The sequence below is a fragment of the Vidua macroura genome, chromosome 2 (assembly GCF_024509145.1).
Source record: "Vidua macroura isolate BioBank_ID:100142 chromosome 2, ASM2450914v1, whole genome shotgun sequence".
NCBI lineage: Eukaryota > Metazoa > Chordata > Aves > Passeriformes > Viduidae > Vidua > Vidua macroura.
Window position 1 is genome coordinate 49991025 of NC_071572.1, and position 15301 is coordinate 50006325.

Genomic DNA, 15301 nt, shown 5'->3' on the forward strand with positions numbered 1-15301 from the left:
CAGTGTTGGGCAGCAATGGAATAGTGGAGGCTGGTACTTTTCCTCACACCCCCGTGGTGCAGAAATGATCGTTCGTGACCAGCGGGTCCTGTTGTGCTCACGGGTCACGCTAAGGACACCTGGCCGTGCTCAGGCATATGCAGTAGTGCTACAAACAAGGCTAGGTTTGGGTGGGGACATTTTTGATAAAGTGCCAACTGGAAAAAAAGACCTAACAGTGAGATTGTATTTTCCTGACTATCTGGCCGGCTTTGGCTAACACATCAAATGTGCAGCAGACTTCTTTCTCTCTGTTTTAGAGTATGTGAGCAATAGCAGGTGGACAAGTGGGTTGGATAATCAATTTAGCAAGATGACAGCAAGAGAAAGGCCTTTTGATAACAATCCTTTGGTTGAGTAAGTCAGAATACCTTCTCCTCAGTTTTGACAAACTTGAGGAAGAACTGCAGTCAAAAGATAGCTGGCTTACTGCATTTACTGAACAGATGCTATGGTTTCTTTGTTTGGGTTTTCTTAAATGGGGAGGGTAGGAAGTATTAAGAAAACTACTGAAAAGTTCTCGGTATATTAACTTTTATTTGAGCCAGCATACTTCCAGGGAGAACATGGAGGCATTTAGATTGCATTCATACCTGTGGCTTAAGGACAGGCTTAGGACAGGCAGTATCCCAAGTGAAGGTAACTGTGCTTAACTTGTTGGCAACTACTGTGCGTTTTGCTCTGCCAGGAGAGCATGCAGCAAGAGCGTGGAGGGATCATTATCTGGCTGGGGAGGACCCCAAATGTTCTTTTAGGAGTTTGGCAGTATGGACTGAGGCAAACTAAGGATCCAGCTGCTGGCAGAAGATGCTGGATCAAATTTATTTCTGGGGTAGGTCTGTACTGGTACCATGAGTTTGTAAAACAATCTTGCTTTAAAGTAGTGAATCCGTAGTACTCCGATGAATGTGCAAATTACTACATACATTTACATTTGGAAGGTTGTTACTGACTACAGTTCTATCCATATGTCTTTCCTTCTTTCCTCATGGGGAAAGTGCCCTTATGTGCATTGAATTAAATCAAACTGATACTGTAGGTAAAGTCTTCCTATTGAAAGAAGTTGTTAGTGCGAATGTATCTTGTTCAGTTTTTAGTTATATCTGTTAAGATTTTTTAAACTTTGTTATCATTAATAAAGAATATATCCCTCCCAGGAGTGTTACTCAGCACATGATTTTGAACTACAGTAAGGGTAATAAATGCAGAGCTAGCGATGTGATTCACAACTGTCTGATTAACAGGCAGGTTTTACTAAGGTACCAAAAGGAAAAGGAGGTGGATTCTCACTTCCCACCTCTCCCTGCCCCGAGTTTTGTTATCAATTTGTCCAGGCTTTGTTGGCTAAGCCTGTGCAGGTATCTAGCTGTTGGTCTGTGCTAAAGCTTAATCCTGTGTGGGTAAAGTCAAGCAGCAGGTTACTAGCTCTAAAAGTCTTATTTCTAAGCTCTTAATTGTTTGTTGTAAACAATATGATCTTTATTGTTTATTGATGCTGTCCTTGCATGATTTCAAGATCTTTATGCACTTCTGTTTCGTAGTGGTTGTATGAACCTCGTGTTGTATATTAACTTATAAAGTATTTTTCACAGCTGTTATTTTAGGACAACCTCATTTTCCATCTTAGGCTACAGTGACTTTTAGCCAACCTAAGTTGGCACTGCTGCTGAAAAAAGTGATCCTGTCCTCTTCAAGCCTCAACCCCATGTTTCTTCCTCTCAGCTTTGTCCTCGTGGCAGCACAAGTGTTTGTGCAGCCATATGGCAAACAGGATCCGGGAATTGAATGGTGTTAAGTTTGCTTTTCCCTTACCTTCTCTGGAGTGTTTCCAAACTGCTTCTCTCATTTGCTTTACTATGCAACCCTAAGGACTGTTTACATCAAGGCAGGTGGGTTGGAGGCACATGGTATCAATGACTGGCCAAGAAGGGGAAGGGTCAGATAGCCTTTCTAGGAATTCTGGAGAAGATAATTTTCAGAAAAGTTGTGGATACTCCATCCCTGGAATTGTTCCAGCTTGGATAGGGCTTTGAGTGTCCTGGTCTAGTGGAAGGTGTTCCCTGGCAGTGGGGGTGGAGTTAGCTGGTCTTTAGGACCCCTTCCAAGCCAAACCATTCTGTGATTCTGTGGAAGTTATGCTGACTTCAAATTCTCCAGAGATGGCTACAAAGCCATGGTATTGTCCACTTTGACAGTATTAAGTTCAGCAGCACCCTAAGTAACTTGGGAATGAAGGAAAGGTACAGGAGATGTCTTGGGGTCTCTGAGTTAGAAGACAGCTAGCCATAATTTTGAATGGTGGATGTTAATTATAAAAGTAAGAGATTAATGATTGACTTTCAAGGGACTAGTGCTACCATGGTAATTCAAAAAACAACGTAGGTGAGAATGAAAGTTTTGGCTTCAAGCCTGTAGCTTTGTCTACCAGCTGTACTGCACAGTGTTTAGGGAGCACGTGTATTCACTATGGTCACAAAAAGGGGCTGGTATTCATAGAAAAAAAGCACTGCCTCTTGCCATTCTCTGCAAATTTCTTCACGAGATGACCAGTGAAAAGCCAATATAATATGTGCTCTGATGACATCAGGCAGGAAGATAACATCTTTTAATATTATTTGCTGTGACTGGAGAGAAATGAGAGAGTGAGCTAGTAGTATTTTATTTGAAAGCCTGCTGCAAATTTTAGGCAGAGCTGAAAAGTAGGGGCCAGTGGGGTGACTCCTCTTCTGGAGTAGTACTCCAGCAGAATGTCAAACCCAGAGCTTGTTGGCATGACAGTGGATGCTAAGATACTTTTATTGGAGGGGCAGTGTTGGGTGTGTGTCTCTTTCTTTTACCCTTTAATTACAAGGGGAGACATCTGAAGCCATCTGACTGGTGGAGATGGGAACAGAAATGTTTGCCCTTTTTTTTTTCCTTCCTCAGAACTTACTACAGTGTTTGCTGCTTCTTGTAACTGTTCAAAGCAGCAGCCAGCTGGAGTGGATAAGGGTAGTTGTCTATTTAGTGTTGCCTGGTAGCTTCTGAGTAACAGCCAGAGATTTGTTATTTTGTGTTGCTGTCATTTGAGAATTATCGAGTATGCACAGACTGTATGAAGACATCAGATGACAGCATTGTCTCATTTTATATTTGACAAATTTTCTTTACAATCCTGGGAGCAGATTTTTTTTTAAACTAAAAGTTAGAGTTTATAAATATGGCAGGCCTTCTTGCAGCCACCGAGAAAAGGCTGTTTAATTAGTATTTTCAAGCTCAACTTTTTACTATTAAATACTGATTGAATTCTGTAAACCAGAATTTTAATTGTGTGGAACAATCAATGCAGTTTGACAATTGCCTTGAGTTCCCTGTTCACTGGGGGAGAGGTTTATGGTATGATCTCTTTCTGCATTTTTTTTTTTTTTTTTATTATTATTATCATGCTGATCTAGATTGTGTGTTTCCTGCTTGAAACATGAATAAGCCTGTTTTGAGAGGATTTTTTTTTAGCCTGAACTAACTTTAATTGATTCTTATTAGTGAAAATAGTTGTTTCTTCCAGCTAAGAACTCATTTCATGCATTTGGCTTTCTCTTCTCAAAGTTACAAGCATGATGAAAATGTATTGTTATAAGGTTTCAAAAGTAATCCGAGCTGGCTGTGGAAAAAAGATGTTCAGGTGGACAGACCTCAGATGAATTTAGCTCTTGTGGGTATAATCTATGGCTGTGTCTTTGTGCTACACCTGTGTGTTAAGGGTCTAGGCTTTCTCAAGGTGAAGCAGAAGTAATGGAGCCTTTTGGTGACAGTGTAAAGCTGTGATAAGAACTGGAGAGCTGGAGACAGCCCACTTGTCAGAAACACTTGTATATTCCAATAATGTGTTTCTTTTCTGTTGGATAATGTATTTCAGTAAAGGAAGGACGTAAGACAATTGTTCTGGAACAGAAAGGCATCAGTATACAAAGTCTAGTCAAAGGAGGCTTTTATGCTGTATGAATATCATGTTACATAAAGTTTCTTACTGAAGAATGTAAGCAAGAAATGTTTGAAGAACTAAGTTTGTCAACTTGACATGCATATTTCTGTTGTCCTTTGATTTTTATGTGATATAGGAGCATGAACTGAATGGCAGTAAAGTCAAGGTGTAGGAAGTACATATATACAGTATTGTTGGAATTCATATTAAAGTATTGCACTGGTTGAGTTGTCTGATAAGATGTGTTTTGAATAGATATAACAGACATGACAAAATAGATACACTGTAGGTTTTGAAGGATTCTGTAGCAAATGGGAGAGCTGACATTTGGTTGATAGCACAATTTGGTTGCAGAGGAAAGATTTTCCTCTGAGAAAGGTAAAGAAAGATAGGTTGTCCTAGTTTTTACCAAGAAAACGAGTCTTGGAGGGACCAAAAAAATGAATGTTTTCTAAGCTCGTGTGGGTCAGCATTTTGTTCATGGGTTGAGAAACTGAAAAGCAATGACTGAGAACAAAGCTTGGATATTAAGGGCTTGCAATGAATGCAGACTTGTTTGGTGAGCAGCCTTATTATCTCTAGCTTACATGGGCTATACAGCATCTGATGAAAAGTCTTGCACTCCCTTTTTTTGAAACTGAAAGTTGAGAGCTTAAGGTTTCATTTTTGATTTTCTTAATAGATTTAGCACTTTTTTTTTTTCCCTGAAAATGAGAGTACTTTTCATTTTAAGATCGTAAAGCTATCTTTAAATTTTGGTTTTGAACATCCTGTCCATAATATTTTTTCCCATGTCACAAACAGAAGAAATAAAAAAACCATCAAAATTGTTAAATGTTTCTAAATGGTGATATGTAACCTTTTTATTCCTGGCTAATATTTAGGAGAGGAAAGGGAATGGTTTTAAATACCCTTGTCTGTCATGTTTGTAGAAATAATTAATTATTTTTTCCTCTTGTAGTTCATGAAAACCACCCATTATTTGTGGAGTAGGAGCAATGTCTTAGAGGACTGTATTTTCAAAAAGGCAAAATAAAATACATGAAATTATGTATTTCACTGAGAGTTGCTGTAGGTAACCAGTGACCAGATAATAGGGCTGTCTTAAAGAAAGGAGCTTGTGTGTACCTGAGAATATCAAATCAAGGCTTCTCTTCTGATTATTTGTTTATAGGGTTTGGGTTTTCCTTGTGTGTCAATGTAGAGGCAGTTCTTTTAAAAACAATTAAATAAAAATCTGACTTTAAAAATATTTAGCTAGCATATGTGTCTCTTGGCAACAAGGAGAGTCTGATTTTTAGAGGTGATGAAAATCTGACCAAGATGCTTGAAGGTGGTTATTTATAAAAGTGAATTCTAGAAAAGATTTAATTTCTAAACAGCCATTATGAAATAGTGGTATTCCTGATGCCTAACAGTCTCTGCTCTTTGCTAAGGTTTGGTACAGCATTTGATGTGCACAGCTCACCATTCCTTGGATCTCTTCCATCAATCTTCCCCATTTGCAGCTCCCTGAACATCTTGACTTTCTCTGAGGTAAAGTGATGAATGAATACCACAGTGAATTGGGACCACTTCAGAGATTGCTGTCTGGTCTGTAGGTCATGCAGATTTTCAGCAGCATTGGCATGGTCCCCTCGTGGTACCAGCTGTCCTCTGCCACCTGGTTTTGTTTCCTTTGTGGTTTCAGACACCATTTCAAGTGCAGGGACAAGAAAAAAAAGGATGAGTTTATTTCCAATGTGGTTTTTGTCACTTGTCACGTATGTGAACTGTAACGTCTTCTACATTTGTGTTATGTGCTGTTTTGAGACACCTTTAGAGACCACAAGGAGATAAAAACACCTACAAGACCTCCAAGGGTTAAAATCTACTTGCAGAGGTCATTAAATAATGTGGTGTTTCCAGGGCTGCTGAAAACCAAATTTAGGGCAGCAAAGTGAAGTGATTTAATTCAGAAATAGTCTCTGTTCTTTCCTGTTCTCTATTGCCTGTAATACACTATCTGACACCTTACGTTCTGACACACATACATCAAGACCATATGCAGTTACATGGGTTCCAAAATAAAGTAGAGCATCACCAATGCAAGATAGCATTTGATCATTTGACAAACATCTGTATTGTCCCTGGAAATGTCAAAGTATAAAAAGACAATACTGAATGTCACAGGGTAGGATAAAAATATGGAAGTGGTTACACCAGGGATGCATGAACTATGTGACTTCCTATTTTGGGATTTGTTTTGGGTACCAGAGAACACACATAAGTTTTGGATATGCCTGTTTTCATCCATGAACATGTTGGGGTTTTTTACTCCTTTTCAGGTGTATTAATCAGGTGACATCTGGTAGATCAGTGAGGTGGGAAAATAAATATTTTAGATAGTCCTGTAGACCTGAAATTACTCTGGTATTTCAGTTTTCCTCTTGGCATTGGTCAAGGTTAACGTGTTTGTGCTGGATGGATTTAGTTCCAATAGCGTATTTAAGACTTCAGAGAAAAGAACTTAAAAACCCACGCAAGCAACAAAACCACACACATTTGACTGAAGGGGCTCATGGCAGCCAATATTAGAGTCTTAAGTTTTATATTTTATAAAAGTTAACTATGTATCTTGAAAAATCCAGTTAGTTTTTATTCTGAATGCAGTCACTGTCTATCAGTGCAAAGCCTATGGTCGTCTCAAGCCTCTCTCCCTTCCTTGCCTCTGCCTCTCTGTAGCAGCCATCCTGCTTGAAATGAGCAGCAACTGTGCCTCACTGTTTGAGGCAAAGCCTGCTTAAAGCTATCCCTCTTAGGTGAAATGGGCTGCTTAGCCCTCTGGCCCCTCTCCCTGCTGCAGGGAATTAGGACTTAGAGTGAGAAGTTAATTACTTGGTCCTCTTTTGGAGAGGGTGGTGCTGCCAGGATTTCCACTGCTCCCTTAGCAGACTCTTTCTGGATGAAGAAAAAGGAAAAAGCTTGGCACCAGCAAGACTACTAGGTATCATTTTACCTTCCCAAATTCAAACTTTGTGTCTCAGCTGCAGTGCCTAAACATGGTTTTCATGTCCTTTTGCGTGGTTTTAGTTGAGTTAACTGGACAAAAACTTTCAACATGTATCTGTTTCAACAAAAGCTGTCACAGCATGAAGTTCAGATAAGGTGGATGGCATATAGTAAATACATGTATGACATGTCTTAAATTTTCTGTTCAGAGCCTCAAGAAGATGTCATGAGCTAATAATTACATAGTTGTGTTACAGCTTCTTTCAGTTTGGATCATTTGTAAGAGTGGCAAAATACTTCAGTTAAACCACTGCAAAAAAAACCCCACTTTTTTTCTTCATTGTTAAATTTTTATTGGACTCCTAATGCTATTCAGAAACTCTGCTTGATGCTTTGGAGCAATTGTATCTATTCAACCACATGTCCTGACTTTATAAGCTACTTGTAGTAGTGAGTTGTCTTCATTTCTGTTCAGATCTTGTTGCTTTCTCATGGAATCCATAATTTTCCTTTTTAAAATTATTTTATGTGTTCAGAATTAGATAGGCTTTTAAAAATACTATTTTCTAGAAATTTGGAAGGGTAATATGGTGAGGATGTTCTGCGTCTCTGGAACTGTTGAAGATAGGTAGGATTCTACAGTATTGGGCACATAGCACTTTTCTGAAGGATTAAATAAATTTAAAATGCAAACGTGAAAGAGCGTTGTTTAAAGCCAGTGTGAAAGACTTGTAGAAGCTGTTGGGTAAGATAAAACCAATACCATAGAAGTGTGGCTTTTTTCCAGCTCTACCGTCCTTAGCTCTGTGGTTTTCCCTCTTCCATTGCAGCTGACTTTAAAGGTGTATTTCAGTCATGAAGTTAATTTTTTTTATGTTGATAAAACTTGACAAAGAGCTTGCTCTGTTAAAGTGACTTGGGTTATGTTTTGTTTCATTATTCTTCTTGGCAGGAACATGTAGATCTGCACAGCGCTGTTTAGAGATCCTTGATGCGTTGAAAAACATGTTGAGGGAAGTCAGAATATTATCCTCCAGGGCATAGCAGTGACTGCCTTCCAGACTGTTCATGATTTTATTTTTCCTAGCAAGATAAATAAATATTTATTTTTTATAATGCTGATGTTAAATATATTTCATGTATTATGTGACACAGATATGGGTTTCCTGCTATGTTAATTCAGAAAAAGGGCGAAAAGCAGCAATGTCCCAGGAACTTTGGGAATAGTCAGTGGTCTGTGGGTTCTTAAGTATTTCTGAAATAGAGTAAATACTCAGTAACAGAGCAGTGAAAGACTAGGACGTGCAGTGCTAACTTGTTTAAGCCTATTTTTATGTGCCTGTTCATAGTTGGTTTCTTGCTTTGGCTTGGTTATTCCTAACTCCATCTCAAGTTACAGTAAGATTTCTAAATAAAAATAGAGTAGGCTAATGTGTGTTTAACAGTGCTGTATTTGCCAGGGGGGAACCAGTTGCTTGCTTGCTGTTTGGCTGAAGTGCAGAAATGAAGCATCACACCAACTCTAGCTAAAGCCCATGCTGAAAGCTGATGTTTGACCTTCAGGTGCTGTACAAATGCAAAGGTCTGCAATTCCTGCCTGCCCCAGCTCTGTCACAGCGTGCAAAATTATAGCTTTGGTAGTCTAAGGTGAAAAAATTAATTCTTGCTTGTGTGCAAATTAGAAGGGGAACAGATTGTGTGTATGACCTGCTGCTGTACTTGGCAATGAAAATAAATACCAAACTGCATTCAGTGTCATGGTACTTCTGTGGTAATTAAGCAGTTAGGTCAAAATTGCCAAACAAACTACTGTAAAAATACTCCATGAAAGCAAAAAAACAAGAACATAATTTAAGATCCCAAAATGCTGCTCTGATGTGCAAATCCCGTAACAACTGATAAGAGAGCTTTCTGTGGAAAATATTGCTCTTTCTGTAAAATTTGGTTTAGGCTTTTCTATAAGAATTTTTTTTAATGGAGAACAATTTATGACAAGTATCTGTTTGTAGACAGTACTTCTGGCCTGACTTTATGGTTGTACTCACTGAGGGTCTCAATTTTCTGTGCAGCATGACTGCAAACTTTAGCAGTACAAAAAATAACTTGTAAAGAGGATACACTTTCTTTGTAAACCAACTATGTTATAAATAGATGAAAGATGTTGGCTTTTCTTCAGCAGCAGTTTTTTGCGTGAACCTTGCCAAAAGAAAATCAAATGAGCCTTTCAGTAGGAGCAACACACCATACTTCTATTTTAAATTATTCATGAAGAAACACACCCAGATTATCCATGGCATATGTATGCATATATTCAGATTTAGCCTTGAGAAAATTTGCTGACCTAAACATGGGAGCCAAGTAGGAGCAAGGCAACATGATTAAAGCCAGCTCCGAAGGAGTGGGTTTACATCCTGGCACTGTGCCTTGGATTCCCTGTCTGCTTAGTGCTAGGGAGAACTAAAAATAATATCTGAAGTTTAATGGGATAGTGTGAAGTTTACAAAATTAGTAAGTTTCTTCCGTAGTGACCTTCTATCTGCAGAAATCACCACAGAAGAAGGTGATATTAAAAAAAAAATTAAAAATACATATAGAGAGCTATCAATCAATCTATACAAATGCTGTGGAGTTTTTTTAGGGAATTCTGTTTTCCTTTGTTCAATATGTGTGTTGTCCTTAAAATATACAGCATTACAGTTGGGAATGTGAGAAACATAGAGGCCAGACCAGACTGCTAGGTTTGCTTGAGTTTTGTGTTTCTTTACGTAACCAAGTATTTGTTTCTGTATGATTGCTCACTATTCTGCATTTCATCTATTTTACTTAAAATTGTAGTCTTGCTGGTTGTAGTTGTCTGGAAGTTTGAAAGGGACCTTCATATTTAGTGAAAATTAGAGGCTAAACCCCATTTTTAACAATACCATCAGTAGTAAGCTGAACAGGAGCTTAGTTTTGGTGCCATTTTATTTCTTATCTGAGTTTAAATTTTTGAGATTTGACAACCTATTTAATATACTTCTGCTCTGAGTTCTCACATGACCACCATAAAAAGGTTAGATTTTGAGAAGATAATTCATTCTTGTATTCTGCAGCACAACACATGGGATGCTTTAGGATGTTACTTCTAGAAGTGTCAGCCTCAGCAAGGCAGGGATTTCTATGTTTATGCTACTGTTCATTACCTATCGAGTAACAAATCTGCAAGACTCACATTATTATCTGGATTATCATAAGCTTTCCTATTATGCTAAACTTGAAGTATGAAAATGAAATGTTGCAGTGCTATTTCACTTTGCCAACCCAGCCTCTAATATTGGAGCTTCTTTTAGCTGTTTAGTCCTGCTGTTACGTTTTGCAATTCTACTGTATAGACTTTCTACACGTAGTTTACCATCACCTGAAGAAGTTTGGCAGAGTTCCACTAGCTTTGACCCTCATTTTGTGGAATTTAAAATTCTTACCATAGCTCTGGGGAAAGCTCAGAGTATTCTGTGGTGTCCCACAGGTTGTTGCTGTCCTTGTAGAAGCACAGCACCCAGCCTTTTCCTGGGCTAGTCTGTTAGAAATAAAGAGTAGGCTTAATAGTGTCCTTTTACACAGGTCAGTTAATTCACTTGAGCGTACTGCTGCCACGTGGCTCCCCAGCCATGGTACAGGGAGCAGTGTACTGTAGTGTACTGTGAATTGTGATGGATCACTGCTCCTGAAGGGCTGTTGTTATGCATCCACAAGAGCCCTGCATGAAACTATGAGGGGTCTGCCTCATGCTTTCATACCCTGTTTAATTGCTTTGGGTTTGTTTCAGGGGACTATTCAGTGAACAACTTTAAGACTGTCTAGAGAGCCCTGCTCTGAATTAGGATCCAAGGCACACAAATCATTGTCTGGATTGCAGTGTTTTCACCAGCTGCTAGAAGATCATACTGCTTCGCTACTCTGTTACTGCTTTAAGTGTCATCCTACTAATAAATATAACAGTCTCTCACTATTACTGTGTCATAAAAGTAATACTCTGGAAGTTTTTTGTTTCTGCCTGTACTGTTCCTCTTAAAATGTCAAAATATCTTTCAGCTCAATTGAATAAACAGGTGACTAAGGATGTGATAGGTTTCTAATTCATTTTCAGCATGGGTTGCTATTATCATTTGGAACATTGCAGAGATCTAAGAAAACAAAAAATCAACATGCCAATAGAAGTTTGTATGGCTTTGTGGCGTGCATCCAGAGCATTCTTCCAGGGGAGCACACTTCTTGAAGGGATGTTTTCTCTAGTTGACACCTGTTAGTGGTCACAGTGTAGGTAGGATTGGGAACCGCACCATGAAGGTCATGGGAAATCTGGTACAGAAATCAGAGCTGCCCACAAAACAGTGAAGAACACAGATTCCTGTGAGATCCCTTACTGATTGTCACCAGATGCATTACTTTTTGAATTTTTGGGCTTTTCCAATCTTCTTAATCTATGTGTATAGAAGGTTACTGCTTATTATTTTCTTATGTCATGTCTCTTGCTCTTCTGTTTCTCTCATCTCCTTGAAATTGTCCCAATCCAGGATTATAATCTTAGGGCTTTGAAGGAGTTGTTGGTACTGCAGGCAGTGCTATCAATCATGAAGAGTTATGATTCTGACCATACGGGAAAATAGATCATAATCCCTTTAACCCAACTGCTTACCACAAGCTGCTGACTCCAAATTAAAACTCGAAAGTAAAAAAAGCAGTCATTCATTCTTTTGCTTGCTTGCTGCCAGAAGTTGAGCTTTTCAGATACAGCTCTCAGGATTATAAAAATTTTAACTTTATTCCTGTTCATATTGCTTGTTTTAAGTTCCACATTTTAGAAGTATCACCAAAGTATCACAAAGATTAGCTTTTTTTTTTTTTTTTTAATTTATATTAACAGGTTTTTTAAAATGTATGTTCTGATAGAAGCTGTTTATTGAATAGAAACTTGAACAGAAAATTTTTATGTGAAAGTAATAATGCATGGTGTTAATTTCAAGTTTAATAAAGCTGTTCTAATATTTTTACTTGCTCAAAGTTCCTTTGCATTTGAAGTTTAGTTTCACCTTCACACCTTTTTTTTTAAAACACATGACCTGGCACAAATTTATTTTTAAGTTGTACTGCCAGTGGCTGATGGGAGGTGAAAACTGGTCTCCTCGGTGACCAACACAAATGTATTCTGTTTCAGGAGGAAGGTATGAATAACAAAAAAAAAAAACAAACCCTCAAACAGATTAAAAACAAAAAAAAAGCCAGCCTCTACTATAGAGGGAAGGGATGGTGTGCTGTATGGTAAAAGTCTGTAATATTAGCAAAATAACTCCTGGAGCCTAATATGAACAGCTGAGTCATTTATAGCTGGTAGTGAGACAAATTGCTGCTGAAGGATGTTTGTTATTTCATGGCTGCTGCTACAGCTGGTGGATTGCCTGGTTAAGAGCAAAGTAAACTTGAACCCGGTAAAAACTGCTGTGAAAAGTACACTTCAGATAAGCATGCTTTAATCTCTGGAACATTTAATTGGTTCAAGAGCATTTTCTAGTGCCTCAGGATTTCAAATGTGCAAACATATTTATTACATTGACATAATTATCAATTTCTAATTTATTCTTCTTTGTCAATCCACTCATAATAGTAGCGGAGAACACATTCTCTTCTACTGTTAATACAGATAGGGTTCATATATCAAATTATGAAGTTAATATCTGTCCTTGAAAGTCTCCTGACTATTACTTCTCTGCTTCTTAGTGCAGTACCAGGCTGCTATTGTAGGTCCCCATGCTGATGGTCATGTCTATCTAGTGAGGTTTGAATGTGTTTAATATGAGCCTCAGAGTATGCAACTATGTAAAATTAATCCTCTCGAAAATTTATATTCAGTTTGTTATCTCTGAACTTCATGTCCATTGGAAGATTGTTTTGACAGATTAGTTAATCAATTGTAAAATAAACAGGGCTTCTACCTTCCTTAATATTGGCTTTGCCTCCCAGCTGCTTTTTTACAAGCAAGCAGTCTCAAAACTGAACATCAAGAATAATTACAAGCCCCTGCCCCGGTGCACTGTGGCAAAGGGTGAGTAGGTATAGTTTTTAACAATCCTTTAGTTCTCTCACTGGTCTTAAAGAAGCTGGTAAATTGATGGGACTTGAAACAATACATTACAAAATTTCAGAGTGCCATTTCGGAGAGGGCAGCAACATAGGTTAAAGCTAAGGGCAAAAGTAGGGCAATTCCCCTGCTCGGTGGGGGAATAGTAATGCTTCCATGGGAGTCTGCTGTGGGAATGATTAGTGGCCAGTCATAGGAGAGGGAAGCTTTTAGTGTCCTGTATGATAATCAGGCTCCTGAATAATTAACCAGTGACACTGACAAATACACTCCTCCTATTTCTTGAATCGTGTTATTTCTAACACCAAACACAGTTAATTGCTAGTTTGCTTACAGAGATGTAGCACTACAGCTACAAGTTTACAATGTTAGTAACTATCTGAATACCTTCCTGGGCATCATACCCCATTATCCATGTGACCACTTAGCTGCACAGTTTGAATACCATAAAGGCAAAACCCCCAAACACAGCAGTAATTTTTTCAAGTATATTACATCTAGCCACTCACAGATTCAAGTCCCACGGAGAACCATGCCCCCTGTCTTTCGACCAGATAGCTCAGAGTGTTCTCATAGTTCTTAATTACCCAGTAGCTTCTTTCTGACAACCTGGATGGTCTCAGCCTGTAGCCCCAGCATTAATGACAGAATACATCAGTGCATACATCTTGCTTGAGCCTCCAGAGTATAAACTAACACATGGTGTTGGCTAAGAAAAGAGGGGACATTAACTACATCAAAATTACTCATTAAAAGATGTTATTGCATGAAAATGTTTTTGAATAGCTCAAGCATGGAAATTCCATTCATAAAAGCATTATTTCTTTGTGCCCCAGAAATAGGTTGGAAATAATTTTTTTATGATTAGACTAGATGTAGTTTCTTTAGAGATGAGTAAATTAAACTGATGGAGGTGGGTTGACTTTATGTGCAGAATGCTTATTAGGACTATAAACAAGATCAGTTATTTTCAAGAATAGACAGAGTCACTGGCAATTTTTAATAGTCCAGATTAACAAAAATGCCTGTTTCACATCTTTGGGGAGCTCTAATGCTTGTGTATTTCTGCAGCTTTTCGGTGAAGGATGATTGTGTTTCAATAAAATTTCCCTGCAGCTTCTACCATAATTATATTTTCTCAAGCGTAAGTGACTTTCACTTTGCTGTTTCAGAGTCTTAAGTGTCTAATGTTTATGTGTTGCATCTTTCACTGTGTATCCCAAGAATTCCCCCACAAAGGGGTATAAAGGGAAAACATCCATGGCTCGCAAAAAATGATCCATCGGAACACTTAGACCTTGTGAAGTAATTTGGATGTCATCAAGCAGAAGTGAATTTTTTGCAGCTCATTCTGCAGTTTCACATAAAGGAATCTGCAACTGTGGTGCTGATGACTGCTTTGAACAACATGAGTCCTGTTTCAGCAAACATCAACCTCCTGTCTGTGGGACTGATCATCTTTAAATATCCAGCTCTCTCTCTATTGCATAGATAAGCTCCATTCCTTTAAGCTCTTCCTTCTAGATCCCCTGCTGAGAACATGGGATCATATCTATAATTTCTAATAAAGGACCTTACTTCAGGTTGTTCCCCAGCTTGTAAACAACCTTTGTCTGTGACCTTGCAGTCATGCCGCCGCCTTGTGAGCTGCAGTTCCTGGTTGAACACAATCGCTCAGTGTTACAGCTGGGCTGGCACAAAAATGCCAATTATCACACAGAACTACATTATTCTGCTGATTTTTACATGCTTAAATACTTACAAGTGATGATTCTTTCCAAGATGATTTCTAAAGGCACAGACCTTTTAGGTGTTCTTGGACAACTCTGGCTGACTTCAGGGACTTGGCTTGTGCATGAATATTCCTGAAATTGGCTGCAAGCCCAATATTTGACCAGGAAGGTTAATCTGAAGAGCACTGTGGTTAGGTCTTGTTTCCAGATGAAAGCTTTTTGTAAAGTTTGTTTTTAACAAGGTATGTGTTCTTTCATTTATTCACTAGCTGGTTTGAAATGTACTTCAATAGAAAAGTGGGTAAGATGTCACCTATCCTCTTCCAGCAGCTGCTTCAAGTAATTGCAAGACATTCTAAGAATAAGCTGTTACTTGTTTTCCCACAAACTTGGGAACTTAAGAACCTGCTACTGGATCTTTTCTTCCATATACTTCTTGTAGTTGATTACTGTTTTATGTGA

At 38.4% G+C, this 15301-nt stretch overlaps 1 protein-coding gene across 2 annotated transcripts in view; it reads left to right on the forward strand.

The window, feature by feature from the left end:
* Positions 1 to 15301, forward strand: part of TBC1D4 (TBC1 domain family member 4) — a 98252-nt gene that overhangs the window by 970 nt on the left and 81981 nt on the right. The window lies entirely within an intron of this gene.